Genomic DNA, 26,322 nt, shown 5'->3' with positions numbered 1-26,322 from the left:
TTGGACTCCCCTCTGTCTCTCTCTCCCTTTTGGCCACGGCCACGGCAACCCGGCGACCCAGGCTCAGGCCAGCGCCATCCACACCCCACAACCCCCCAAGGAGCCCACCCTCGTCCTCTCACAGGCTTGCCCTCTCACGGGAGGCTCCTGGAGCCCTAAGACAGGGCACACCACGCTGGGCACCTCGGCACCACCCTGCTGAGTTAGCTAGCAACGGGACACGGGACGGGAGAGCCTCTCTCCATTTGCACCGAGCCCAGGCTGGCCTGAACACTCCATCCTCATCCAACACCGCACTTGCCTTCCACCTTGTGTGTGTGTGTGTGTGTGTGTGTGTGTGTGTGTGTGTGTGAAAGAGAGAGAGACAGAGAGAGAGAGAGATAGAGAGACAGAGAGACAGAGAGAGGGAGAGACACAGAGAGAGAGAGAGATTCTGTGTATCTTGCCCCTCCTGCCTTCTGCTAATTCACCTGGGTCCCTGTGTGTGTGTGTGTGTGTGTGTTTGTTTGTGTGGAAGCTGAGGACCCTCCGGGCTTGCTTGCTCAATCAGCCAGTAAAAACAAGTGTGTGTGTGTGTGTGTGTGTGTGTGTGTGTGTGTGTGCCTGAGGGTAGGGGCAGGTGTGGCAGCCTGCGAGTGAGTGGTGTGAGTGTGTGTGCGCGTGCGTGGCCGTGTCTGTGTGTTGCCTGCACCGTCTAGCCGTCCTCCTTTTTTGTCCGGGTGCGCAAGCCGCAGTGCCCTGACATGTGTCTGTTTCCGTGGGTGCGTGGGTGGGTAGGGGGCGAGTTTGTGTGCCTGTCCGGGTGTGGTGTGTGCTTGCGCTCTGGAGGGAGGGCAAGGGCAGTGCAGTGCGTGCCTCTTGGGCTAGCCTGTGCCGATGGGTGTGGCTGTGCGTGTCCCAGGTGGGCTGGGATGCCATCCATCCATCCATCCACCCATCCATCCATCCATCCATCCATCCATGTATCCATGTATCCATGTATCCATGTATCCATCCACAGTGGGTTGACTTGCCTTGCGTGCCTGGGCACAGGCACGGTGGGTGGGTAGGTGGGTGGACCAATCAGCGAGGTGGGGCGGAACGTCCGAGGTCCAGGGTGGGTCAGGATTCCAGAACCTGAGAGAACCTCGGGTGGGTGGAAAGGGAAGTCACGGTTGGGTGAGGGCGCTGTTGCAGAAACCCGTGAAACCGTCCAGGAGGGGAGGGGGCGCAGAAGAAGTGGATAGGGGAGATGTGTGTGCGGCCAAGGCTGGCACTCACTGGCTGGGCCCGTGGTGCGTCCAGGGCAGGCACTGGAGGGCTGGTGGGGGCTCTGGGGGAGGTTGTAGGCAGCGTGAGGCAGGCAGCGCGAAGAAGCGAGGAGGCACGGTGGGCTGGGGCGTGTCGTGTGGGTGGGGCTCGGGCCGGGCTGAGGGGCGGGCGTGTCGCTGTGTGGTGTGTGTCTGTCGGCTGGGGGCTGGGCTCTGGTCTCGGGGCTCGTGTGAGCTCGTCGTCGTCGTCGGGCATCGGGCGTCGGGCGTCGGGCGGGCGAGTGAGCGAGCGAGCGAGAGCGCAGCAGGCTCTTGGGGCTTGTCGGCGCCGCCCGCCCTCGTCTACGGCCATACCACCCTGAACGCGCCCGACCTCGTCTGATCTCGGAAGCTAAGCAGGGTCGGGCCTGGTTAGTACTTGGATGGGAGACCGCCTGGGAATACCGGGTGCTGTAGGCTTTTTGGACTCCCCTCTGTCTCTCTCTCCCTTTTGGCCACGGCCACGGCGACCCAGGCTCAGGCCAGCGCCATCCAAACCCCACAACCCCCCAAGGAGCCCACCCTCGTCCTCTCACAGGCTTGCCCTCTCACGGGAGGCTCCTGGAGCCCTAAGACAGGGCACACCACGCTGGGCACCTCGGCACCACCCTGCTGAGTTAGCTAGCAACGGGACACGGGACGGGAGAGCCTCTCTCCATTTGCACCGAGCCCAGGCTGGCCTGAACACTCCATCCTCATCCAACACCGCACTTGCCTTCCACCGTGTGTGTGTGTGTGTGTGTGTGTGTGTGTGTGTGTGTGTGTGTGTGTGAAAGAGAGAGAGACAGAGAGAGAGAGAGAGAGAGAGACAGAGAGACAGAGAGAGGGAGAGACACAGAGAGAGAGAGAGATTCTGTGTATCTTGCCCCTCCTGCCTTCTGCTAATTCACCTGGGTCCCTGTGTGTGTGTGTGTGTGTTTGTTTGTGTGGAAGCTGAGGACCCTCCGGGCTTGCTTGCTCAATCAGCCAGTAAAAACAAGTGTGTGTGTGTGTGTGTGTGTGTGTGTGTGTGTGTGTGTGTGTGTGCCTGAGGGTAGGGGCAGGTGTGGCAGCCTGCGAGTGAGTGGTGTGAGTGTGTGTGCGCGTGCGTGGCCGTGTCTGTGTGTTGCCTGCACCTTCTAGCCGTCCTCCTTTTTTGTCCGGGTGCGCAAGCTGCAGTGCCCTGACATGTGTCTGTTTCCGTGGGTGCGTGGGTGGGTAGGGGGCGAGTTTGTGTGCCTGTCCGGGTGTGGTGTGTGCTTGCGCTCTGGAGGGAGGGCAAGGGCAGTGCAGTGCGTGCCTCTTGGGCTAGCCTGTGCCGATGGGTGTGGCTGTGCGTGTCCCAGGTGGGCTGGGATGCCATCCATCCATCCATCCATCCATCCACCCATCCATTCATGTATCCATGTATCCATGTATCCATCCACAGTGGGTTGACTTCCCTTGCGTGCCTGGGCACAGGCACGGTGGGTGGGTAGGTGGGTGGGTGGACCAGTCGGCGAGGTGGGGCGGAACGTCCGAGGTCCAGGGTGGGTCAGGATTCCAGAAGCTGGGAGGGACCTCGGGTGGGTGGAAGGGGAAGTCACGGGTGGGTGAGGGCGCTGTTGCAGGAAGCCCGTGGAACCGTCCAGGAGGGGAGGGAGGGGAGAAGAAGCGAGGAGGGGAGATGCGCTTGCGGCCAAGGTGTGCAGGAACTGGCTGGGCCCGTGGTGCGTCCAGGGCAGGCAGAGGAGGGCTGGTGGGGGCTCTGGGGGAGGTTGTAGGCAGCGTGAGGCAGGCAGCGCGAAGAAGCGAGGAGGCACGGTGGGCTGGGGCGTGTCGTGTGGGTGGGGCTCGGGCCGGGCTGAGGGGCGGGCGTGTCGCTGTGTGGTGTGTGTCTGTCGGCTGGGGGCTGGGCTCTGGTCTCGGGGCTCGTGTGAGCTCGTCGTCGTCGTCGGGCATCGGGCGTCGGGCGTCGGGCGGGCGAGTGAGCGAGCGAGCGAGAGCCCAGAAGGCTCTTGGGGCTTGTCGGCGCCGCCCGCCCTCGTCTACGGCCATACCACCCTGAACGCGCCCGATCTCGTCTGATCTCGGAAGCTAAGCAGGGTCGGGCCTGGTTAGTACTTGGATGGGAGACCGCCTGGGAATACCGGGTGCTGTAGGCTTTTTGGACTCCCCTCTGTCTCTCTCTCCCTTTTGGCCACGGCCACAGCGACCCAGGCTCAGGCCAGCGCCATCCACACCCCACAACCCCCCAAGGAGCCCACCCTCGTCCTCTCACAGGCTTGCCCTCTCACGGGAGGCTCCTGGAGCCCTAAGACAGGGCACACCACGCTGGGCACCTCGGCACCACCCTGCTGAGTTAGCTAGCAACGGGACACGGGACGGGAGAGCCTCTCTCCATTTGCACCGAGCCCAGGCTGGCCTGAACACTCCATCCTCATCCAACACCGCACTTGCCTTCCACCGTGTGTGTGTGTGTGTGTGTGTGTGTGTGTGTGTGTGTGTGTGTGAAAGAGAGAGAGACAGAGAGAGAGAGAGAGAGAGAGACAGAGAGACAGAGAGAGGGAGAGACACAGAGAGAGAGAGAGATTCTGTGTATCTTGCCCCTCCTGCCTTCTGCTAATTCACCTGGGTCCCTGTGTGTGTGTGTGTGTGTTTGTTTGTGTGGAAGCTGAGGACCCTCCGGGCTTGCTTGCTCAATCAGCCAGTAAAAACAAGTGTGTGTGTGTGTGTGTGTGTGTGTGTGTGTGTGTGTGTGCCTGAGGGTAGGGGCAGGTGTGGCAGCCTGCGAGTGAGTGGTGTGAGTGTGTGTGCGCGTGCGTGGCCGTGTCTGTGTGTTGCCTGCACCGTCTAGCCGTCCTCCTTTTTTGTCCGGGTGCGCAAGCTGCAGTGCCCTGACATGTGTCTGTTTCCGTGGGTGCGTGGGTGGGTAGGGGGCGAGTTTGTGTGCCTGTCCGGGTGTGGTGTGTGCTTGCGCTCTGGAGGGAGGGCAAGGGCAGTGCAGTGCGTGCCTCTTGGGCTAGCCTGTGCCGATGGGTGTGGCTGTGCGTGTCCCAGGTGGGCTGGGATGCCATCCATCCATCCATCCATCCATCCATCCATCCACCCATCCATTCATGTATCCATGTATCCATGTATCCATCCACAGTGGGTTGACTTCCCTTGCGTGCCTGGGCACAGGCACGGTGGGTGGGTAGGTGGGTGGGTGGACCAGTCGGCGAGGTGGGGCGGAACGTCCGAGGTCCAGGGTGGGTCAGGATTCCAGAAGCTGGGAGGGACCTCGGGTGGGTGGAAGGGGAAGTCACGGGTGGGTGAGGGCGCTGTTGCAGGAAGCCCATGGAACCGTCCAGGAGGGGAGGGAGGGGAGAAGAAGCGAGGAGGGGAGATGTGTGTGCGGCCAAGGCTGGCACTCACTGGCTGGGCCCGTGGTGCGTCCAGGGCAGGCAGAGGAGGGCTGGTGGGGGCTCTGGGGGAGGTTGTAGGCAGCGTGAGGCAGGCAGCGCGAAGAAGCGAGGAGGCACGGTGGGCTGGGGCGTGTCGTGTGGGTGGGGCTCGGGCCGGGCTGAGGGGCGGGCGTGTCGCTGTGTGGTGTGTGTCTGTCGGCTGGGGGCTGGGCTCTGGTCTCGGGGCTCGTGTGAGCTCGTCGTCGTCGTCGGGCATCGGGCGTCGGGCGTCGGGCGGGCGAGTGAGCGAGCGAGCGAGAGCGCAGCAGGCTCTTGGGGCTTGTCGGCGCCGCCCGCCCTCGTCTACGGCCATACCACCCTGAACGCGCCCGATCTCGTCTGATCTCGGAAGCTAAGCAGGGTCGGGCCTGGTTAGTACTTGGATGGGAGACCGCCTGGGAATACCGGGTGCTGTAGGCTTTTTGGACTCCCCTCTGTCTCTCTCTCCCTTTTGGCCACGGCCACGGCAACCCGGCGACCCAGGCTCAGGCCAGCGCCATCCACACCCCACAACCCCCCAAGGAGCCCACCCTCGTCCTCTCACAGGCTTGCCCTCTCACGGGAGGCTCCTGGAGCCCTAAGACAGGGCACACCACGCTGGGCACCTCGGCACCACCCTGCTGAGTTAGCTAGCAACGGGACACGGGACGGGAGAGCCTCTCTCCATTTGCACCGAGCCCAGGCTGGCCTGAACACTCCATCCTCATCCAACACCGCACTTGCCTTCCACCGTGTGTGTGTGTGTGTGTGTGTGTGTGTGTGTGTGTGTGTGTGTGTGAAAGAGAGAGAGACAGAGAGAGAGACAGAGAGAGACAGAGAGACAGAGAGAGGGAGAGACACAGAGAGAGAGAGAGATTCTGTGTATCTTGCCCCTCCTGCCTTCTGCTAATTCACCTGGGTCCCTGTGTGTGTGTGTGTGTGTTTGTTTGTGTGGAAGCTGAGGACCCTCCGGGCTTGCTTGCTCAATCAGCCAGTAAAAACAAGTGTGTGTGTGTGTGTGTGTGTGTGTGTGTGTGTGTGTGCCTGAGGGTAGGGGCAGGTGTGGCACCCTGCGAGTGAGTGGTGTGAGTGTGTGTGCGCGTGCGTGGCCGTGTCTGTGTGTTGCCTGCACCTTCTAGCCGTCCTCCTTTTTTGTCCGGGTGCGCAAGCTGCAGTGCCCTGACATGTGTCTGTTTCCGTGGGTGCGTGGGTGGGTAGGGGGCGAGTTTGTGTGCCTGTCCGGGTGTGGTGTGTGCTTGCGCTCTGGAGGGAGGGCAAGGGCAGTGCAGTGCGTGCCTCTTGGGCTAGCCTGTGCCGATGGGTGTGGCTGTGCGTGTCCCAGGTGGGCTGGGATGCCATCCATCCATCCATCCATCCATCCATCCACCCATCCATTCATGTATCCATGTATCCATGTATCCATCCACAGTGGGTTGACTTCCCTTGCGTGCCTGGGCACAGGCACGGTGGGTGGGTAGGTGGGTGGGTGGACCAGTCGGCGAGGTGGGGCGGAACGTCCGAGGTCCAGGGTGGGTCAGGATTCCAGAAGCTGGGAGGGACCTCGGGTGGGTGGAAGGGGAAGTCACGGGTGGGTGAGGGCGCTGTTGCAGGAAGCCCGTGGAACCGTCCAGGAGGGGAGGGAGGGGAGAAGAAGCGAGGAGGGGAGATGTGTGTGCGGCCAAGGCTGGCACTCACTGGCTGGGCCCGTGGTGCGTCCAGGGCAGGCAGAGGAGGGCTGGTGGGGGCTCTGGGGGAGGTTGTAGGCAGCGTGAGGCAGGCAGCGCGAAGAAGCGAGGAGGCACGGTGGGCTGGGGCGTGTCGTGTGGGTGGGGCTCGGGCCGGGCTGAGGGGCGGGCGTGTCGCTGTGTGGTGTGTGTCTGTCGGCTGGGGGCTGGGCTCTGGTCTCGGGGCTCGTGTGAGCTCGTCGTCGTCGTCGGGCATCGGGCGTCGGGCGTCGGGCGGGCGAGTGAGCGAGCGAGCGAGAGCCCAGCAGGCTCTTGGGGCTTGTCGGCGCCGCCCGCCCTCGTCTACGGCCATACCACCCTGAACGCGCCCGATCTCGTCTGATCTCGGAAGCTAAGCAGGGTCGGGCCTGGTTAGTACTTGGATGGGAGACCGCCTGGGAATACCGGGTGCTGTAGGCTTTTTGGACTCCCCTCTGTCTCTCTCTCCCTTTTGGCCACGGCCACGGCAACCCGGCGACCCAGGCTCAGGCCAGCGCCATCCACACCCCACAACCCCCCAAGGAGCCCACCCTCGTCCTCTCACAGGCTTGCCCTCTCACGGGAGGCTCCTGGAGCCCTAAGACAGGGCACACCACGCTGGGCACCTCGGCACCACCCTGCTGAGTTAGCTAGCAACGGGACACGGGACGGGAGAGCCTCTCTCCATTTGCACCGAGCCCAGGCTGGCCTGAACACTCCATCCTCATCCAACACCGCACTTGCCTTCCACCTTGTGTGTGTGTGTGTGTGTGTGTGTGAAAGAGAGACAGAGAGAGAGATAGAGAGACAGAGAGACAGAGAGAGGGAGAGACACAGAGAGAGAGAGAGATTCTGTGTATCTTGCCCCTCCTGCCTTCTGCTAATTCACCTGGGTCCCTGTGTGTGTGTGTGTGTGTTTGTTTGTGTGGAAGCTGAGGACCCTCCGGGCTTGCTTGCTCAATCAGCCAGTAAAAACAAGTGTGTGTGTGTGTGTGTGTGTGTGTGTGTGTGTGTGTGTGTGTGTGTGTGTGCCTGAGGGTAGGGGCAGGTGTGGCAGCCTGCGAGTGAGTGGTGTGAGTGTGTGTGCGCGTGCGTGGCCGTGTCTGTGTGTTGCCTGCACCGTCTAGCCGTCCTCCTTTTTTGTCCGGGTGCGCAAGCTGCAGTGCCCTGACATGTGTCTGTTTCCGTGGGTGCGTGGGTGGGTAGGGGGCGAGTTTGTGTGCCTGTCCGGGTGTGGTGTGTGCTTGCGCTCTGGAGGGAGGGCAAGGGCAGTGCAGTGCGTGCCTCTTGGGCTAGCCTGTGCCGATGGGTGTGGCTGTGCGTGTCCCAGGTGGGCTGGGATGCCATCCATCCATCCATCCATCCATCCATCCACCCATCCATTCATGTATCCATGTATCCATCCACAGTGGGTTGACTTCCCTTGCGTGCCTGGGCACAGGCACGGTGGGTGGGTAGGTGGGTGGGTGGACCAGTCGGCGAGGTGGGGCGGAACGTCCGAGGTCCAGGGTGGGTCAGGATTCCAGAAGCTGGGAGGGACCTCGGGTGGGTGGAAGGGGAAGTCACGGGTGGGTGAGGGCGCTGTTGCAGGAAGCCCGTGGAACCGTCCAGGAGGGGAGGGAGGGGAGAAGAAGCGAGGAGGGGAGATGTGTGTGCGGCCAAGGCTGGCACTCACTGGCTGGGCCCGTGGTGCGTCCAGGGCAGGCAGAGGAGGGCTGGTGGGGGCTCTGGGGGAGGTTGTAGGCAGCGTGAGGCAGGCAGCGCGAAGAAGCGAGGAGGCACGGTGGGCTGGGGCGTGTCGTGTGGGTGGGGCTCGGGCCGGGCTGAGGGGCGGGCGTGTCGCTGTGTGGTGTGTGTCTGTCGGCTGGGGGCTGGGCTCTGGTCTCGGGGCTCGTGTGAGCTCGTCGTCGTCGTCGGGCATCGGGCGTCGGGCGTCGGGCGGGCGAGTGAGCGAGCGAGCGAGAGCCCAGCAGGCTCTTGGGGCTTGTCGGCGCCGCCCGCCCTCGTCTACGGCCATACCACCCTGAACGCGCCCGATCTCGTCTGATCTCGGAAGCTAAGCAGGGTCGGGCCTGGTTAGTACTTGGATGGGAGACCGCCTGGGAATACCGGGTGCTGTAGGCTTTTTGGACTCCCCTCTGTCTCTCTCTCCCTTTTGGCCACGGCCACGGCAACCCGGCGACCCAGGCTCAGGCCAGCGCCATCCACACCCCACAACCCCCCAAGGAGCCCACCCTCGTCCTCTCACAGGCTTGCCCTCTCACGGGAGGCTCCTGGAGCCCTAAGACAGGGCACACCACGCTGGGCACCTCGGCACCACCCTGCTGAGTTAGCTAGCAACGGGACACGGGACGGGAGAGCCTCTCTCCATTTGCACCGAGCCCAGGCTGGCCTGAACACTCCATCCTCATCCAACACCGCACTTGCCTTCCACCGTGTGTGTGTGTGTGTGTGTGTGTGTGTGTGTGTGTGTGTGAAAGAGAGAGAGACAGAGAGAGAGAGAGAGAGAGAGACAGAGAGACAGAGAGAGGGAGAGACACAGAGAGAGAGAGAGATTCTGTGTATCTTGCCCCTCCTGCCTTCTGCTAATTCACCTGGGTCCCTGTGTGTGTGTGTGTGTGTTTGTTTGTGTGGAAGCTGAGGACCCTCCGGGCTTGCTTGCTCAATCAGCCAGTAAAAACAAGTGTGTGTGTGTGTGTGTGTGTGTGTGTGTGTGTGTGTGTGTGTGCCTGAGGGTAGGGGCAGGTGTGGCAGCCTGCGAGTGAGTGGTGTGAGTGTGTGTGCGCGTGCGTGGCCGTGTCTGTGTGTTGCCTGCACCTTCTAGCCGTCCTCCTTTTTTGTCCGGGTGCGCAAGCTGCAGTGCCCTGACATGTGTCTGTTTCCGTGGGTGCGTGGGTGGGTAGGGGGCGAGTTTGTGTGCCTGTCCGGGTGTGGTGTGTGCTTGCGCTCTGGAGGGAGGGCAAGGGCAGTGCAGTGCGTGCCTCTTGGGCTAGCCTGTGCCGATGGGTGTGGCTGTGCGTGTCCCAGGTGGGCTGGGATGCCATCCATCCATCCATCCATCCATCCACCCATCCATTCATGTATCCATGTATCCATGTATCCATCCACAGTGGGTTGACTTCCCTTGCGTGCCTGGGCACAGGCACGGTGGATGGGTAGGTGGGTGGGTGGACCAGTCGGCGAGGTGGGGCGGAACGTCCGAGGTCCAGGGTGGGTCAGGATTCCAGAAGCTGGGAGGGACCTCGGGTGGGTGGAAGGGGAAGTCACGGGTGGGTGAGGGCGCTGTTGCAGGAAGCCCGTGGAACCGTCCAGGAGGGGAGGGAGGGGAGAAGAAGCGAGGAGGGGATATGTGTGTGCGGCCAAGGCTGGCACTCATTGGCTGGGCCCGTGGTGCGTCCAGGGCAGGCAGAGGAGGGCTGGTGGGGGCTCTGGGGGAGGTTGTAGGCAGCGAGAGGCACGCACCGCAAAAAAGCGAAGACGCACGGGGGGCTGGGGCGGGCGAGAGGGAGGGGCTCGGGCCGGGCTGAGGGGCGGGCGTGTCGCTGTGTGGTGTGTGTCTGTCGGCTGGGGGCTGGGCTCTGGTCTCGGGGCTCGTGTGAGCTCGTCGTCGTCGTCGGGCATCGGGCGTCGGGCGTCGGGCGGGCGAGTGAGCGAGCGAGCGAGAGCGCAGCAGGCTCTTGGGGCTTGTCGGCGCCGCCCACCCTCACCTACGGCCATACCACCCTGAACGCGCCCGATCTCGTCTGATCTCGGAAGCTAAGCAGGGTCGGGCCTGGTTAGTACTTGGATGGGATTCCCCCTGGGAATACCGGGTGCTGTAGGCTTTTTGGACTCCCCTCTGTCTCTCTCTCCCTTTTGGCCACGGCCACGGCAACCCGGCGACCCAGGCTCAGGCCAGCGCCATCCACACCCCACAACCCCCCAAGGAGCCCACCCTCGTCCTCTCACAGGCTTGCCCTCTCACGGGAGGCTCCTGGAGCCCTAAGACAGGGCACACCACGCTGGGCACCTCGGCACCACCCTGCTGAGTTAGCTAGCAACGGGACACGGGACGGGAGAGCCTCTCTCCATTTGCACCGAGCCCAGGCTGGCCTGAACACTCCATCCTCATCCAACACCGCACTTGCCTTCCACCGTGTGTGTGTGTGTGTGTGTGTGTGTGTGTGTGTGTGTGTGTGTGTGTGAAAGAGAGAGAGACAGAGAGAGAGACAGAGAGAGACAGAGAGACAGAGAGAGGGAGAGACACAGAGAGAGAGAGAGATTCTGTGTATCTTGCCCCTCCTGCCTTCTGCTAATTCACCTGGGTCCCTGTGTGTGTGTGTGTGTGTTTGTTTGTGTGGAAGCTGAGGACCCTCCGGGCTTGCTTGCTCAATCAGCCAGTAAAAACAAGTGTGTGTGTGTGTGTGTGTGTGTGTGTGTGTGTGTGTGTGTGTGTGCCTGAGGGTAGGGGCAGGTGTGGCAGCCTGCGAGTGAGTGGTGTGAGTGTGTGTGCGCGTGCGTGGCCGTGTCTGTGTGTTGCCTGCACCGTCTAGCCGTCCTCCTTTTTTGTCCGGGTGCGCAAGCTGCAGTGCCCTGACATGTGTCTGTTTCCGTGGGTGCGTGGGTGGGTAGGGGGCGAGTTTGTGTGCCTGTCCGGGTGTGGTGTGTGCTTGCGCTCTGGAGGGAGGGCAAGGGCAGTGCAGTGCGTGCCTCTTGGGCTAGCCTGTGCCGATGGGTGTGGCTGTGCGTGTCCCAGGTGGGCTGGGATGCCATCCATCCATCCATCCATCCATCCATCCATCCACCCATCCATTCATGTATCCATGTATCCATGTATCCATCCACAGTGGGTTGACTTCCCTTGCGTGCCTGGGCACAGGCACGGTGGGTGGGTAGGTGGGTGGGTGGACCAGTCGGCGAGGTGGGGCGGAACGTCCGAGGTCCAGGGTGGGTCAGGATTCCAGAAGCTGGGAGGGACCTCGGGTGGGTGGAAGGGGAAGTCACGGGTGGGTGAGGGCGCTGTTGCAGGAAGCCCGTGGAACCGTCCAGGAGGGGAGGGAGGGGAGAAGAAGCGAGGAGGGGAGATGTGTGTGCGGCCAAGGCTGGCACTCACTGGCTGGGCCCGTGGTGCGTCCAGGGCAGGCAGAGGAGGGCTGGTGGGGGCTCTGGGGGAGGTTGTAGGCAGCGTGAGGCAGGCAGCGCGAAGAAGCAAAAAGGCACGGTGGGCTGGGGCGTGTCGTGTGGGAAGGGCTCGGGCCGGGCTGAGGGGCGGGCGTGTCGCTGTGTGGTGTGTGTCTGTCGGCTGGGGGCTGGGCTCTGGTCTCGGGGCTCGTGTGAGCTCGTCGTCGTCGTCGGGCATCGGGCGTCGGGCGTCGGGCGGGCGAGTGAGCGAGCGAGCGAGAGCGCAGCAGGCTCTTGGGGCTTGTCGGCGCCGCCCGCCCTCGTCTACGGCCATACCACCCTGAACGCGCCCGATCTCGTCTGATCTCGGAAGCTAAGCAGGGACGGGCCTGGTTAGTACTTGGATGGGAGACCGCCTGGGAATACCGGGTGCTGTAGGCTTTTTGGACTCCCCTCTGTCTCTCTCTCCCTTTTGGCCACGGCCACGGCGACCCAGGCTCAGGCCAGCGCCATCCAAACCCCACAACCCCCCAAGGAGCCCACCCTCGTCTTCTCACAGGCTTGCCCTCTCACGGGAGGCTCCTGGAGCCCTAAGACAGGGCACACCACGCTGGGCACCTCGGCACCACCCTGCTGAGTTAGCTAGCAACGGGACACGGGACGGGAGAGCCTCTCTCCATTTGCACCGAGCCCAGGCTGGCCTGAACACTCCATCCTCATCCAACACCGCACTTGCCTTCCACCTTGTGTGTGTGTGTGTGTGTGTGTGTGTGTGTGTGTGTGTGAAAGAGAGAGAGACAGAGAGAGAGAGAGAGACAGAGAGACAGAGAGAGGGAGAGACACAGAGAGAGAGAGAGATTCTGTGTATCTTGCCCCTCCTGCCTTCTGCTAATTCACCTGGGTCCCTGTGTGTGTGTGTGTGTGTTTGTTTGTGTGGAAGCTGAGGACCCTCCGGGCTTGCTTGCTCAATCAGCCAGTAAAAACAAGTGTGTGTGTGTGTGTGTGTGTGTGTGTGTGTGTGTGTGTGTGTGTGTGCCTGAGGGTAGGGGCAGGTGTGGCAGCCTGCGAGTGAGTGGTGTGAGTGTGTGTGCGCGTGCGTGGCCGTGTCTGTGTGTTGCCTGCACCTTCTAGCCGTCCTCCTTTTTTGTCCGGGTGCGCAAGCTGCAGTGCCCTGACATGTGTCTGTTTCCGTGGGTGCGTGGGTGGGTAGGGGGCGAGTTTGTGTGCCTGTCCGGGTGTGGTGTGTGCTTGCGCTCTGGAGGGAGGGCAAGGGCAGTGCAGTGCGTGCCTCTTGGGCTAGCCTGTGCCGATGGGTGTGGCTGTGCGTGTCCCAGGTGGGCTGGGATGCCATCCATCCATCCATCCATCCATCCATCCACCCATCCATTCATGTATCCATGTATCCATGTATCCATCCACAGTGGGTTGACTTCCCTTGCGTGCCTGGGCACAGGCACGGTGGGTGGGTAGGTGGGTGGGTGGACCAGTCGGCGAGGTGGGGCGGAACGTCCGAGGTCCAGGGTGGGTCAGGATTCCAGAAGCTGGGAGGGACCTCGGGTGGGTGGAAGGGGAAGTCACGGGTGGGTGAGGGCGCTGTTGCAGGAAGCCCGTGGAACCGTCCAGGAGGGGAGGGAGGGGAGAAGAAGCGAGGAGGGGAGATGTGTGTGCGGCCAAGGCTGGCACTCACTGGCTGGGCCCGTGGTGCGTCCAGGGCAGGCAGAGGAGGGCTGGTGGGGGCTCTGGGGGAGGTTGTAGGCAGCGTGAGGCAGGCAGCGCGAAGAAGCGAGGAGGCACGGTGGGCTGGGGCGTGTCGTGTGGGTGGGGCTCGGGCCGGGCTGAGGGGCGGGCGTGTCGCTGTGTGGTGTGTGTCTGTCGGCTGGGGGCTGGGCTCTGGTCTCGGGGCTCGTGTGAGCTCGTCGTCGTCGTCGGGCATCGGGCGTCGGGCGTCGGGCGGGCGAGTGAGCGAGCGAGCGAGAGCGCAACAGGCTCTTGGGGCTTGTCGGCGCCGCCCACCCTCGCCTACGGCCATACCACCCTGAACGCGCCCGATCTCGTCTGATCTCGGAAGCTAAGCAGGGTCGGGCCTGGTTAGTACTTGGATGGGATTCCCCCTGGGAATACCGGGTGCTGTAGGCTTTTTGGACTCCCCTCTGTCTCTCTCTCCCTTTTGGCCACGGCCACGGCAACCCGGCGACCCAGGCTCAGGCCAGCGCCATCCACACCCCACAACCCCCCAAGGAGCCCACCCTCGTCCTCTCACAGGCTTGCCCTCTCACGGGAGGCTCCTGGAGCCCTAAGACAGGGCACACCACGCTGGGCACCTCGGCACCACCCTGCTGAGTTAGCTAGCAACGGGACACGGGACGGGAGAGCCTCTCTCCATTTGCACCGAGCCCAGGCTGGCCTGAACACTCCATCCTCATCCAACACCGCACTTGCCTTCCACCGTGTGTGTGTGTGTGTGTGTGTGTGTGTGTGTGTGTGTGTGTGTGTGTGTGTGTGAAAGAGAGAGAGACAGAGAGAGAGAGAGAGAGAGACAGAGAGACAGAGAGAGGGAGAGACACAGAGAGAGAGAGAGATTCTGTGTATCTTGCCCCTCCTGCCTTCTGCTAATTCACCTGGGTCCCTGTGTGTGTGTGTGTGTGTTTGTTTGTGTGGAAGCTGAGGACCCTCCGGGCTTGCTTGCTCAATCAGCCAGTAAAAACAAGTGTGTGTGTGTGTGTGTGTGTGTGTGTGTGTGTGTGTGTGCCTGAGGGTAGGGGCAGGTGTGGCACCCTGCGAGTGAGTGGTGTGAGTGTGTGTGCGCGTGCGTGGCCGTGTCTGTGTGTTGCCTGCACCTTCTAGCCGTCCTCCTTTTTTGTCCGGGTGCGCAAGCTGCAGTGCCCTGACATGTGTCTGTTTCCGTGGGTGCGTGGGTGGGTAGGGGGCGAGTTTGTGTGCCTGTCCGGGTGTGGTGTGTGCTTGCGCTCTGGAGGGAGGGCAAGGGCAGTGCAGTGCGTGCCTCTTGGGCTAGCCTGTGCCGATGGGTGTGGCTGTGCGTGTCCCAGGTGGGCTGGGATGCCATCCATCCATCCATCCATCCATCCATCCATCCACCCATCCATTCATGTATCCATGTATCCATGTATCCATCCACAGTGGGTTGACTTCCCTTGCGTGCCTGGGCACAGGCACGGTGGGTGGGTAGGTGGGTGGGTGGACCAGTCGGGGAGGTGGGGCGGAACGTCCGAGGTCCAGGGTGGGTCAGGATTCCAGAAGCTGGGAGGGACCTCGGGTGGGTGGAAGGGGAAGTCACGGGTGGGTGAGGGCGCTGTTGCAGGAAGCCCATGGAACCGTCCAGGAGGGGAGGGAGGGGAGAAGAAGCGAGGAGGGGAGATGTGTGTGCGGCCAAGGCTGGCACTCACTGGCTGGGCCCGTGGTGCGTCCAGGGCAGGCAGAGGAGGGCTGGTGGGGGCTCTGGGGGAGGTTGTAGGCAGCGTGAGGCAGGCAGCGCGAAGAAGCGAGGAGGCACGGTGGGCTGGGGCGTGTCGTGTGGGTGGGGCTCGGGCCGGGCTGAGGGGCGGGCGTGTCGCTGTGTGGTGTGTGTCTGTCGGCTGGGGGCTGGGCTCTGGTCTCGGGGCTCGTGTGAGCTCGTCGTCGTCGTCGGGCATCGGGCGTCGGGCGTCGGGCGGGCGAGTGAGCGAGCGAGCGAGAGCCCAGCAGGCTCTTGGGGCTTGTCGGCGCCGCCCGCCCTCGTCTACGGCCATACCACCCTGAACGCGCCCGATCTCGTCTGATCTCGGAAGCTAAGCAGGGTCGGGCCTGGTTAGTACTTGGATGGGAGACCGCCTGGGAATACCGGGTGCTGTAGGCTTTTTGGACTCCCCTCTGTCTCTCTCTCCCTTTTGGCCACGGCCACGGCGACCCAGGCTCAGGCCAGCGCCATCCAAACCCCACAACCCCCCAAGGAGCCCACCCTCGTCCTCTCACAGGCTTGCCCTCTCACGGGAGGCTCCTGGAGCCCTAAGACAGGGCACACCACGCTGGGCACCTCGGCACCACCCTGCTGAGTTAGCTAGCAACGGGACACGGGACGGGAGAGCCTCTCTCCATTTGCACCGAGCCCAGGCTGGCCTGAACACTCCATCCTCATCCAACACCGCACTTGCCTTCCACCGTGTGTGTGTGTGTGTGTGTGTGTGTGTGTGTGTGTGTGTGTGTGTGTGAAAGAGAGAGAGACAGAGAGAGAGAGAGAGAGAGAGACAGAGAGACAGAGAGAGGGAGAGACACAGAGAGAGAGAGAGATTCTGTGTATCTTGCCCCTCCTGCCTTCTGCTAATTCACCTGGGTCCCTGTGTGTGTGTGTGTGTGTTTGTTTGTGTGGAAGCTGAGGACCCTCCGGGCTTGCTTGCTCAATCAGCCAGTAAAAACAAGTGTGTGTGTGTGTGTGTGTGTGTGTGTGTGTGTGTGTGTGTGTGTGCCTGAGGGTAGGGGCAGGTGTGGCAGCCTGCGAGTGAGTGGTGTGAGTGTGTGTGCGCGTGCGTGGCCGTGTCTGTGTGTTGCCTGCACCGTCTAGCCGTCCTCCTTTTTTGTCCGGGTGCGCAAGCTGCAGTGCCCTGACATGTGTCTGTTTCCGTGGGTGCGTGGGTGGGTAGGGGGCGAGTTTGTGTGCCTGTCCGGGTGTGGTGTGTGCTTGCGCTCTGGAGGGAGGGCAAGGGCAGTGCAGTGCGTGCCTCTTGGGCTAGCCTGTGCCGATGGGTGTGGCTGTGCGTGTCCCAGGTGGGCTGGGATGCCATCCATCCATCCATCCATCCATCCATCCACCCATCCATTCATGTATCCATGTATCCATGTATCCATCCACAGTGGGTTGACTTCCCTTGCGTGCCTGGGCACAGGCACGGTGGGTGGGTAGGTGGGTGGGTGGACCAGTCGGCGAGGTGGGGCGGAACGTCCGAGGTCCAGGGTGGGTCAGGATTCCAGAAGCTGGGAGGGACCTCGGGTGGGTGGAAGGGGAAGTCACGGGTGGGTGAGGGCGCTGTTGCAGGAAGCCCGTGGAACCGTCCAGGAGGGGAGGGAGGGGAGAAGAAGCGAGGAGGGGAGATGTGTGTGCGGCCAAGGCTGGCACTCACTGGCTGGGCCCGTGGTGCGTCCAGGGCAGGCAGAGGAGGGCTGGTGGGGGCTCTGGGGGAGGTTGTAGGCAGCGTGAGGCAGGCAGCGCGAAGAAGCGAGGAGGCACGGTGGGCTGGGGCGTGTCGTGTGGGTGGGGCTCGGGCCGGGCTGAGGGGCGGGCGTGTCGCTGTGTGGTGTGTGTCTGTCGGCTGGGGGCTGGGCTCTGGTCTCGGGGCTCGTGTGAGCTCGTCGTCGTCGTCGGGCATCGGGCGTCGGGCGTCGGGCGGGCGAGTGAGCGAGCGAGCGAGAGCGCAGCAGGCTCTTGGGGCTTGTCGGCGCCGCCCACCCTCACCTACGGCCATACCACCCTGAACGCGCCCGATAAAGTCTGATCTCGGAAGCTAAGCAGGGTCGGGCCTGGTTAGTACTTGGATGGGATTCCCCCTGGGAATACCGGGTGCTGTAGGCTTTTTGGACTCCCCTCTGTCTCTCTCTCCCTTTTGGCCACGGCCACGGCGACCCAGGCTCAGGCCAGCGCCATCCACACCCCACAACCCCCCAAGGAGCCCACCCTCGTCCTCTCACAGGCTTGCCCTCTCACGGGAGGCTCCTGGAGCCCTAAGACAGGGCACACCACGCTGGGCACCTCGGCACCACCCTGCTGAGTTAGCTAGCAACGGGACACGGGACGGGAGAGCCTCTCTCCATTTGCACCGAGCCCAGGCTGGCCTGAACACTCCATCCTCATCCAACACCGCACTTGCCTTCCACCGTGTGTGTGTGTGTGTGTGTGTGTGTGTGTGTTTGAAAGAGAGAGAGACAGAGAGAGAGAGAGAGACAGAGACAGAGAGACAGAGAGAGGGAGAGACACAGAGAGAGAGAGAGATTCTGTGTATCTTGCCCCTCCTGCCTTCTGCTAATTCACCTGGGTCCCTGTGTGTGTGTGTGTGTGTTTGTTTGTGTGGAAGCTGAGGACCCTCCGGGCTTGCTTGCTCAATCAGCCAGTAAAAACAAGTGTGTGTGTGTGTGTGTGTGTGTGTGTGTGTGTGTGTGCCTGAGGGTAGGGGCAGGTGTGGCAGCCTGCGAGTGAGTGGTGTGAGTGTGTGTGCGCGTGCGTGGCCGTGTCTGTGTGTTGCCTGCACCTTCTAGCCGTCCTCCTTTTTTGTCCGGGTGCGCAAGCTGCAGTGCCCTGACATGTGTCTGTTTCCGTGGGTGCGTGGGTGGGTAGGGGGCGAGTTTGTGTGCCTGTCCGGGTGTGGTGTGTGCTTGCGCTCTGGAGGGAGGGCAAGGGCAGTGCAGTGCGTGCCTCTTGGGCTAGCCTGTGCCGATGGGTGTGGCTGTGCGTGTCCCAGGTGGGCTGGGATGCCATCCATCCATCCATCCATCCATCCATCCACCCATCCATTCATGTATCCATGTATCCATGTATCCATCCACAGTGGGTTGACTTCCCTTGCGTGCCTGGGCACAGGCACGGTGGGTGGGTAGGTGGGTGGGTGGACCACTCGGCGAGGTGGGGCGGAACGTCCGAGGTCCAGGGTGGGTCAGGAATCCAGAAGCTGGGAGGGACCTCGGGTGGGTGGAAGGGGAAGTCACGGGTGGGTGAGGGCGCTGTTGCAGGAAGCCCGTGGAACCGTCCAGGAGGGGAGGGAGGGGAGAAGAAGCGAGGAGGGGAGATGTGTGTGCGGCCAAGGCTGGCACTCACTGGCTGGGCCCGTGGTGCGTCCAGGGCAGGCAGAGGAGGGCTGGTGGGGGCTCTGGGGGAGGTTGTAGGCAGCGTGAGGCAGGCAGCGCGAAGAAGCGAGGAGGCACCGTGGGCTGGGGCGTGTCGTGTGGGTGGGGCTCGGGCCGGGCTGAGGGGCGGGCGTGTCGCTGTGTGGTGTGTGTCTGTCGGCTGGGGGCTGGGCTCTGGTCTCGGGGCTCGTGTGAGCTCGTCGTCGTCGTCGGGCATCGGGCGTCGGGCGTCGGGCGGGCGAGTGAGCGAGCGAGCGAGAGCGCAGCAGGCTCTTGGGGCTTGTCGGCGCCGCCCGACCTCGTCTACGGCCATACCACCCTGAACGCGCCCGATCTCGTCTGATCTCGGAAGCTAAGCAGGGACGGGCCTGGTTAGTACTTGGATGGGAGACCGCCTGGGAATACCGGGTGCTGTAGGCTTTTTGGACTCCCCTCTGTCTCTCTCTCCCTTTTGGCCACGGCCACGGCGACCCAGGCTCAGGCCAGCGCCATCCAAACCCCACAACCCCCCAAGGAGCCCACCCTCGTCTTCTCACAGGCTTGCCCTCTCACGGGAGGCTCCTGGAGCCCTAAGACAGGGCACACCACGCTGGGCACCTCGGCACCACCCTGCTGAGTTAGCTAGCAACGGGACACGGGACGGGAGAGCCTCTCTCCATTTGCACCGAGCCCAGGCTGGCCTGAACACTCCATCCTCATCCAACACCGCACTTGCCTTCCACCTTGTGTGTGTGTGTGTGTGTGTGTGTGTGTGTGTGTGTGTGAAAGAGAGAGAGACAGAGAGAGAGAGAGAGACAGAGAGACAGAGAGAGGGAGAGACACAGAGAGAGAGAGAGATTCTGTGTATCTTGCCCCTCCTGCCTTCTGCTAATTCACCTGGGTCCCTGTGTGTGTGTGTGTGTGTTTGTTTGTGTGGAAGCTGAGGACCCTCCGGGCTTGCTTGCTCAATCAGCCAGTAAAAACAAGTGTGTGTGTGTGTGTGTGTGTGTGTGTGTGTGTGTGTGTGTGTGCCTGAGGGTAGGGGCAGGTGTGGCAGCCTGCGAGTGAGTGGTGTGAGTGTGTGTGCGCGTGCGTGGCCGTGTCTGTGTGTTGCCTGCACCTTCTAGCCGTCCTCCTTTTTTGTCCGGGTGCGCAAGCTGCAGTGCCCTGACATGTGTCTGTTTCCGTGGGTGCGTGGGTGGGTAGGGGGCGAGTTTGTGTGCCTGTCCGGGTGTGGTGTGTGCTTGCGCTCTGGAGGGAGGGCAAGGGCAGTGCAGTGCGTGCCTCTTGGGCTAGCCTGTGCCGATGGGTGTGGCTGTGCGTGTCCCAGGTGGGCTGGGATGCCATCCATCCATCCATCCATCCATCCATCCATCCACCCATCCATTCATGTATCCATGTATCCATGTATCCATCCACAGTGGGTTGACTTCCCTTGCGTGCCTGGGCACAGGCACGGTGGGTGGGTAGGTGGGTGGGTGGACCAGTCGGGGAGGTGGGGCGGAACGTCCGAGGTCCAGGGTGGGTCAGGATTCCAGAAGCTGGGAGGGACCTCGGGTGGGTGGAAGGGGAAGTCACGGGTGGGTGAGGGCGCTGTTGCAGGAAGCCCGTGGAACCGTCCAGGAGGGGAGGGAGGGGAGAAGAAGCGAGGAGGGGAGATGTGTGTGCGGCCAAGGCTGGCACTCACTGGCTGGGCCCGTGGTGCGTCCAGGGCAGGCAGAGGAGGGCTGGTGGGGGCTCTGGGGGAGGTTGTAGGCAGCGTGAGGCAGGCAGCGCGAAGAAGCGAGGAGGCACGGTGGGCTGGGGCGTGTCGTGTGGGTGGGGCTCGGGCCGGGCTGAGGGGCGGGCGTGTCGCTGTGTGGTGTGTGTCTGTCGGCTGGGGGCTGGGCTCTGGTCTCGGGGCTCGTGTGAGCTCGTCGTCGTCGTCGGGCATCGGGCGTCGGGCGTCGGGCGGGCGAGTGAGCGAGCGAGCGAGAGCCCAGCAGGCTCTTGGGGCTTGTCGGCGCCGCCCGCCCTCGTCTACGGCCATACCACCCTGAACGCGCCCGATCTCGTCTGATTTCGGAAGCTAAGCAGGGTCGGGCCTGGTTAGTACTTGGATGGGAGACCGCCTGGGAATACCGGGTGCTGTAGGCTTTTTGGACTCCCCTCTGTCTCTCTCTCCCTTTTGGCCACGGCCACGGCAACCCGGCGACCCAGGCTCAGGCCAGCGCCATCCACACCCCACAACCCCCCAAGGAGCCCACCCTCGTCCTCTCACAGGCTTGCCCTCTCACGGGAGGCTCCTGGAGCCCTAAGACAGGGCACACCACGCTGGGCACCTCGGCACCACCCTGCTGAGTTAGCTAGCAACGGGACACGGGACGGGAGAGCCTCTCTCCATTTGCACCGAGCCCAGGCTGGCCTGAACACTCCATCCTCATCCAACACCGCACTTGCCTTCCACCGTGTGTGTGTGTGTGTGTGTGTGTGTGTGTGTGTGTGTGTGTGTGTGAAAGAGAGAGAGACAGAGAGAGAGACAGAGAGAGACAGAGAGACAGAGAGAGGGAGAGACACAGAGAGAGAGAGAGATTCTGTGTATCTTGCCCCTCCTGCCTTCTGCTAATTCACCTGGGTCCCTGTGTGTGTGTGTGTGTGTTTGTTTGTGTGGAAGCTGAAGACCCTCCGGGCTTGCTTGCTCAATCAGCCAGTAAAAACAAGTGTGTGTGTGTGTGTGTGTGTGTGTGTGTGTGTGTGTGTGTGTGCCAGAGGGAAGGGGCAGGTGTGGCACCCCGCGAGTGAGTGGTGAGAGTGTGTGTGCGCGTGCGTGGCCGTGTCTGTGTGTTGCCTGCACCGTCTAGCCGTCCTCCTTTTTTGTCCGGGTGCGCAAGCTGCAGTGCCCTGACATGTGTCTGTTTCCGTGGGTGCGTGGGTGGGTAGGGGGCGAGTTTGTGTGCCTGTCCGGGTGTGGTGTGTGCTTGCGCTCTGGAGGGAGGGCAAGGGCAGTGCAGTGCGTGCCTCTTGGGCTAGCCTGTGCCGATGGGTGTGGCTGTGCGTGTCCCAGGTGGGCTGGGATGCCATCCATCCATCCATCCATCCATCCACCCATCCATTCATGTATCCATGTATCCATGTATCCATCCACAGTGGGTTGACTTCCCTTGCGTGCCTGGGCACAGGCACGGTGGGTGGGTAGGTGGGTGGGTGGACCAGTCGGCGAGGTGGGGCGGAACGTCCGAGGTCCAGGGTGGGTCAGGATTCCAGAAGCTGGGAGGGACCTCGGGTGGGTGGAAGGGGAAGTCACGGGTGGGTGAGGGCGCTGTTGCAGGAAGCCCGTGGAACCGTCCAGGAGGGGAGGGAGGGGAGAAGAAGCGAGGAGGGGAGATGTGTGTGCGGCCAAGGCTGGCACTCACTGGCTGGGCCCGTGGTGCGTCCAGGGCAGGCAGAGGAGGGCTGGTGGGGGCTCTGGGGGAGGTTGTAGGCAGCGTGAGGCAGGCAGCGCGAAGAAGCGAGGAGGCACGGTGGGCTGGGGCGTGTCGTGTGGGTGGGGCTCGGGCCGGGCTGAGGGGCGGGCGTGTCGCTGTGTGGTGTGTGTCTGTCGGCTGGGGGCTGGGCTCTGGTCTCGGGGCTCGTGTGAGCTCGTCGTCGTCGTCGGGCATCGGGCGTCGGGCGTCGGGCGGGCGAGTGAGCGAGCGAGCGAGAGCGCAGCAGGCTCTTGGGGCTTGTCGGCGCCGCCCACCCTTGTCTACGGCCATACCACCCTGAACGCGCCCGATCTCGTCTGATCTCGGAAGCTAAGCAGGGTCGGGCCTGGTTAGTACTTGGATGGGAGACCGCCTGGGAATACCGGGTGCTGTAGGCTTTTTGGACTCCCCTCTGTCTCTCTCTCCCTTTTGGCCACGGCCACGGCGACCCAGGCTCAGGCCAGCGCCATCCACACCCCACAACCCCCCAAGGAGCCCACCCTCGTCCTCTCACAGGCTTGCCCTCTCACGGGAGGCTCCTGGAGCCCTAAGACAGGGCACACCACGCTGGGCACCTCGGCACCACCCTGCTGAGTTAGCTAGCAACGGGACACGGGACGGGAGAGCCTCTCTCCATTTGCACCGAGCCCAGGCTGGCCTGAACACTCCATCCTCATCCAACACCGCACTTGCCTTCCACCGTGTGTGTGTGTGTGTGTGTGTGTGTGTGTGTGTGAAAGAGAGAGAGACAGAGAGAGAGAGAGAGAGAGAGACAGAGAGACAGAGAGAGGGAGAGACACAGAGAGAGAGAGAGATTCTGTGTATCTTGCCCCTCCTGCCTTCTGCTAATTCACCTGGGTCCCTGTGTGTGTGTGTGTGTGTTTGTTTGTGTGGAAGCTGAGGACCCTCCGGGCTTGCTTGCTCAATCAGCCAGTAAAAACAAGTGTGTGTGTGTGTGTGTGTGTGTGTGTGTGTGTGTGTGTGTGTGTGTGCCTGAGGGTAGGGGCAGGTGTGGCAGCCTGCGAGTGAGTGGTGTGAGTGTGTGTGCGCGTGCGTGGCCGTGTCTGTGTGTTGCCTGCACCTTCTAGCCGTCCTCCTTTTTTGTCCGGGTGCGCAAGCTGCAGTGCCCTGACATGTGTCTGTTTCCGTGGGTGCGTGGGTGGGTAGGGGGCGAGTTTGTGTGCCTGTCCGGGTGTGGTGTGTGCTTGCGCTCTGGAGGGAGGGCAAGGGCAGTGCAGTGCGTGCCTCTTGGGCTAGCCTGTGCCGATGGGTGTGGCTGTGCGTGTCCCAGGTGGGCTGGGATGCCATCCATCCATCCATCCATCCATCCATCCACCCATCCATTCATGTATCCATGTATCCATGTATCCATCCACAGTGGGTTGACTTCCCTTGCGTGCCTGGGCACAGGCACGGTGGGTGGGTAGGTGGGTGGGTGGACCAGTCGGCGAGGTGGGGCGGAACGTCCGAGGTCCAGGGTGGGTCAGGATTCCAGAAGCTGGGAGGGACCTCGGGTGGGTGGAAGGGGAAGTCACGGGTGGGTGAGGGCGCTGTTGCAGGAAGCCCGTGGAACCGTCCAGGAGGGGAGGGAGGGGAGAAGAAGCGAGGAGGGGAGATGTGTGTGCGGCCAAGGCTGGCACTCACTGGCTGGGCCCGTGGTGCGTCCAGGGCAGGCAGAGGAGGGCTGGTGGGGGCTCTGGGGGAGGTTGTAGGCAGCGTGAGGCAGGCAGCGCGAAGAAGCGAGGAGGCACGGTGGGCTGGGGCGTGTCGTGTGGGTGGGGCTCGGGCCGGGCTGAGGGGCGGGCGTGTCGCTGTGTGGTGTGTGTCTGTCGGCTGGGGGCTGGGCTCTGGTCTCGGGGCTCGTGTGAGCTCGTCGTCGTCGTCGGGCATCGGGCGTCGGGCGTCGGGCGGGCGAGTGAGCGAGCGAGCGAGAGCCCAGAAGGCTCTTGGGGCTTGTCGGCGCCGCCCGCCCTCGTCTACGGCCATACCACCCTGAACGCGCCCGATCTCGTCTGATCTCGGAAGCTAAGCAGGGTCGGGCCTGGTTAGTACTTGGATGGGAGACCGCCTGGGAATACCGGGTGCTGTAGGCTTTTTGGACTCCCCTCTGTCTCTCTCTCCCTTTTGGCCACGGCCACGGCAACCCGGCGACCCAGGCTCAGGCCAGCGCCATCCACACCCCACAACCCCCCAAGGAGCCCACCCTCGTCCTCTCACAGGCTTGCCCTCTCACGGGAGGCTCCTGGAGCCCTAAGACAGGGCACACCACGCTGGGCACCTCGGCACCACCCTGCTGAGTTAGCTAGCAACGGGACACGGGACGGGAGAGCCTCTCTCCATTTGCACCGAGCCCAGGCTGGCCTGAACACTCCATCCTCATCCAACACCGCACTTGCCTTCCACCTTGTGTGTGTGTGTGTGTGTGTGTGTGAAAGAGAGACAGAGAGAGAGATAGAGAGACAGAGAGACAGAGAGAGGGAGAGACACAGAGAGAGAGAGAGATTCTGTGTATCTTGCCCCTCCTGCCTTCTGCTAATTCACCTGGGTCCCTGTGTGTGTGTGTGTGTGTTTGTTTGTGTGGAAGCTGAGGACCCTCCGGGCTTGCTTGCTCAATCAGCCAGTAAAAACAAGTGTGTGTGTGTGTGTGTGTGTGTGTGTGTGTGTGTGTGTGTGTGCCTGAGGGTAGGGGCAGGTGTGGCAGCCTGCGAGTGAGTGGTGTGAGTGTGTGTGCGCGTGCGTGGCCGTGTCTGTGTGTTGCCTGCACCGTCTACCCGTCCTCCTTTTTTGTCCGGGTGCGCAAGCTGCAGTGCCCTGACATGTGTCTGTTTCCGTGGGTGCGTGGGTGGGTAGGGGGCGAGTTTGTGTGCCTGTCCGGGTGTGGTGTGTGCTTGCGCTCTGGAGGGAGGGCAAGGGCAGTGCAGTGCGTGCCTCTTGGGCTAGCCTGTGCCGATGGGTGTGGCTGTGCGTGTCCCAGGTGGGCTGGGATGCCATCCATCCATCCATCCATCCATCCACCCATCCATTCATGTATCCATGTATCCATGTATCCATCCACAGTGGGTTGACTTCCCTTGCGTGCCTGGGCACAGGCACGGTGGGTGGGTAGGTGGGTGGGTGGACCAGTCGGCGAGGTGGGGCGGAACGTCCGAGGTCCAGGGTGGGTCAGGATTCCAGAAGCTGGGAGGGACCTCGGGTGGGTGGAAGGGGAAGTCACGGGTGGGTGAGGGCGCTGTTGCAGGAAGCCCATGGAACCGTCCAGGAGGGGAGGGAGGGGAGAAGAAGCGAGGAGGGGAGATGTGTGTGCGGCCAAGGCTGGCACTCACTGGCTGGGCCCGTGGTGCGTCCAGGGCAGGCAGAGGAGGGCTGGTGGGGGCTCTGGGGGAGGTTGTAGGCAGCGTGAGGCAGGCAGCGCGAAGAAGCGAGGAGGCACGGTGGGCTGGGGCGTGTCGTGTGGGTGGGGCTCGGGCCGGGCTGAGGGGCGGGCGTGTCGCTGTGTGGTGTGTGTCTGTCGGCTGGGGGCTGGGCTCTGGTCTCGGGGCTCGTGTGAGCTCGTCGTCATCGTCGGGCATCGGGCGTCGGGCGTCGGGCGGGCGAGTGAGCGAGCGAGCGAGAGCGCAGCAGGCTCTTGGGGCTTGTCGGCGCCGCCCGCCCTCGTCTACGGCCATACCACCCTGAACGCGCCCGATCTCGTCTGATCTCGGAAGCTAAGCAGGGTCGGGCCTGGTTAGTACTTGGATGGGAGACCGCCTGGGAATACCGGGTGCTGTAGGCTTTTTGGACTCCCCTCTGTCTCTCTCTCCCTTTTGGCCACGGCCACGGCAACCCGGCGACCCAGGCTCAGGCCAGCGCCATCCACACCCCACAACCCCCCAAGGAGCCCACCCTCGTCCTCTCACAGGCTTGCCCTCTCACGGGAGGCTCCTGGAGCCCTAAGACAGGGCACACCACGCTGGGCACCTCGGCACCACCCTGCTGAGTTAGCTAGCAAGGGGACACGGGACGGGAGAGCCTCTCTCCATTTGCACCGAGCCCAGGCTGGCCTGAACACTCCATCCTCATCCAACACCGCACTTGCCTTCCACCTTGTGTGTGTGTGTGTGTGTGTGTGTGTGAAAGAGAGACAGAGAGAGAGAGATAGAGAGACAGATAGACAGAGAGAGGGAGAGACACAGAGAGAGAGAGAGATTCTGTGTATCTTGCCCCTCCTGCCTTCTGCTAATTCACCTGGGTCCCTGTGTGTGTGTGTGTGTGTGTTTGTTTGTGTGGAAGCTGAGGACCCTCCGGGCTTGCTTGCTCAATCAGCCAGTAAAAACAAGTGTGTGTGTGTGTGTGTGTGTGTGTGTGTGCCTGAGGGTAGGGGCAGGTGTGGCAGCCTGCGAGTGAGTGGTGTGAGTGTGTGTGCGCGTGCGTGGCCGTTTCTGTGTGTTGCCTGCACCGTCTAGCCGTCCTCCTTTTTTGTCCGGGTGCGCAAGCTGCAGTGCCCTGACATGTGTCTGTTTCCGTGGGTGCGTGGGTGGGTAGGGGGCGAGTTTGTGTGCCTGTCCGGGTGTGGTGTGTGCTTGCGCTCTGGAGGGAGGGCAAGGGCAGTGCAGTGCGTGCC

General features: G+C 62.9%; 14 non-coding genes and 1 pseudogene across 14 annotated transcripts; all 15 read left to right on the top strand.

The window, feature by feature from the left end:
- Positions 1,591-1,711, top strand: n-R5s136 (nuclear encoded rRNA 5S 136). Its single transcript, NR_046144.1, has one exon. It is a non-coding gene; the product is annotated as a nuclear encoded rRNA 5S 136 (ribosomal RNA).
- A 1,582-nt stretch (positions 1,712-3,293) lies between these two features.
- Positions 3,294-3,414, top strand: Rn5s (5S RNA). Its single transcript, NR_030686.1, has one exon. It is a non-coding gene; the product is annotated as a 5S RNA (ribosomal RNA).
- A 1,580-nt stretch (positions 3,415-4,994) lies between these two features.
- On the top strand, positions 4,995-5,115 carry n-R5s134 (nuclear encoded rRNA 5S 134). Its single transcript, NR_046143.1, has one exon. It is a non-coding gene; the product is annotated as a nuclear encoded rRNA 5S 134 (ribosomal RNA).
- A 1,582-nt stretch (positions 5,116-6,697) lies between these two features.
- n-R5s133 (nuclear encoded rRNA 5S 133) lies at positions 6,698-6,818 on the top strand. The gene has a single exon (NR_046141.1). It is a non-coding gene; the product is annotated as a nuclear encoded rRNA 5S 133 (ribosomal RNA).
- Positions 6,819-8,380: 1,562 nt separating this feature from the next.
- Positions 8,381-8,501, top strand: Gm26391 (predicted gene, 26391). The gene has a single exon (NR_046140.1). It is a non-coding gene; the product is annotated as a predicted gene, 26391 (ribosomal RNA).
- Positions 8,502-10,080: 1,579 nt separating this feature from the next.
- On the top strand, positions 10,081-10,199 carry n-R5s131. Its single transcript, XR_003947740.1, has one exon. It is a non-coding gene; the product is annotated as a 5S ribosomal RNA (ribosomal RNA).
- A 1,598-nt stretch (positions 10,200-11,797) lies between these two features.
- On the top strand, positions 11,798-11,916 carry n-R5s130. The gene has a single exon (XR_003947730.1). It is a non-coding gene; the product is annotated as a 5S ribosomal RNA (ribosomal RNA).
- Positions 11,917-13,492: 1,576 nt separating this feature from the next.
- n-R5s129 lies at positions 13,493-13,611 on the top strand. Its single transcript, XR_003947732.1, has one exon. It is a non-coding gene; the product is annotated as a 5S ribosomal RNA (ribosomal RNA).
- A 1,598-nt stretch (positions 13,612-15,209) lies between these two features.
- On the top strand, positions 15,210-15,330 carry n-R5s128 (nuclear encoded rRNA 5S 128). The gene has a single exon (NR_046134.1). It is a non-coding gene; the product is annotated as a nuclear encoded rRNA 5S 128 (ribosomal RNA).
- Positions 15,331-16,916: 1,586 nt separating this feature from the next.
- n-R5s127 lies at positions 16,917-17,035 on the top strand (annotated as a pseudogene).
- Positions 17,036-18,601: 1,566 nt separating this feature from the next.
- Gm24312 lies at positions 18,602-18,720 on the top strand. Its single transcript, XR_003947729.1, has one exon. It is a non-coding gene; the product is annotated as a 5S ribosomal RNA (ribosomal RNA).
- Positions 18,721-20,296: 1,576 nt separating this feature from the next.
- n-R5s125 lies at positions 20,297-20,415 on the top strand. The gene has a single exon (XR_003947735.1). It is a non-coding gene; the product is annotated as a 5S ribosomal RNA (ribosomal RNA).
- A 1,586-nt stretch (positions 20,416-22,001) lies between these two features.
- Positions 22,002-22,122, top strand: n-R5s124 (nuclear encoded rRNA 5S 124). The gene has a single exon (NR_046133.1). It is a non-coding gene; the product is annotated as a nuclear encoded rRNA 5S 124 (ribosomal RNA).
- Positions 22,123-23,696: 1,574 nt separating this feature from the next.
- Positions 23,697-23,817, top strand: n-R5s123 (nuclear encoded rRNA 5S 123). The gene has a single exon (NR_046132.1). It is a non-coding gene; the product is annotated as a nuclear encoded rRNA 5S 123 (ribosomal RNA).
- A 1,558-nt stretch (positions 23,818-25,375) lies between these two features.
- Positions 25,376-25,496, top strand: n-R5s122 (nuclear encoded rRNA 5S 122). Its single transcript, NR_046130.1, has one exon. It is a non-coding gene; the product is annotated as a nuclear encoded rRNA 5S 122 (ribosomal RNA).
- Positions 25,497-26,322: the final 826 nt, after the last annotated feature.

This window comes from Mus musculus, chromosome 8 (assembly GCF_000001635.26).
Source record: "Mus musculus strain C57BL/6J chromosome 8, GRCm38.p6 C57BL/6J".
In the NCBI taxonomy this organism is placed as follows: Eukaryota; Metazoa; Chordata; class Mammalia; order Rodentia; family Muridae; genus Mus; species Mus musculus.
This window is presented reverse-complemented; position numbering and strand designations above follow the sequence as displayed.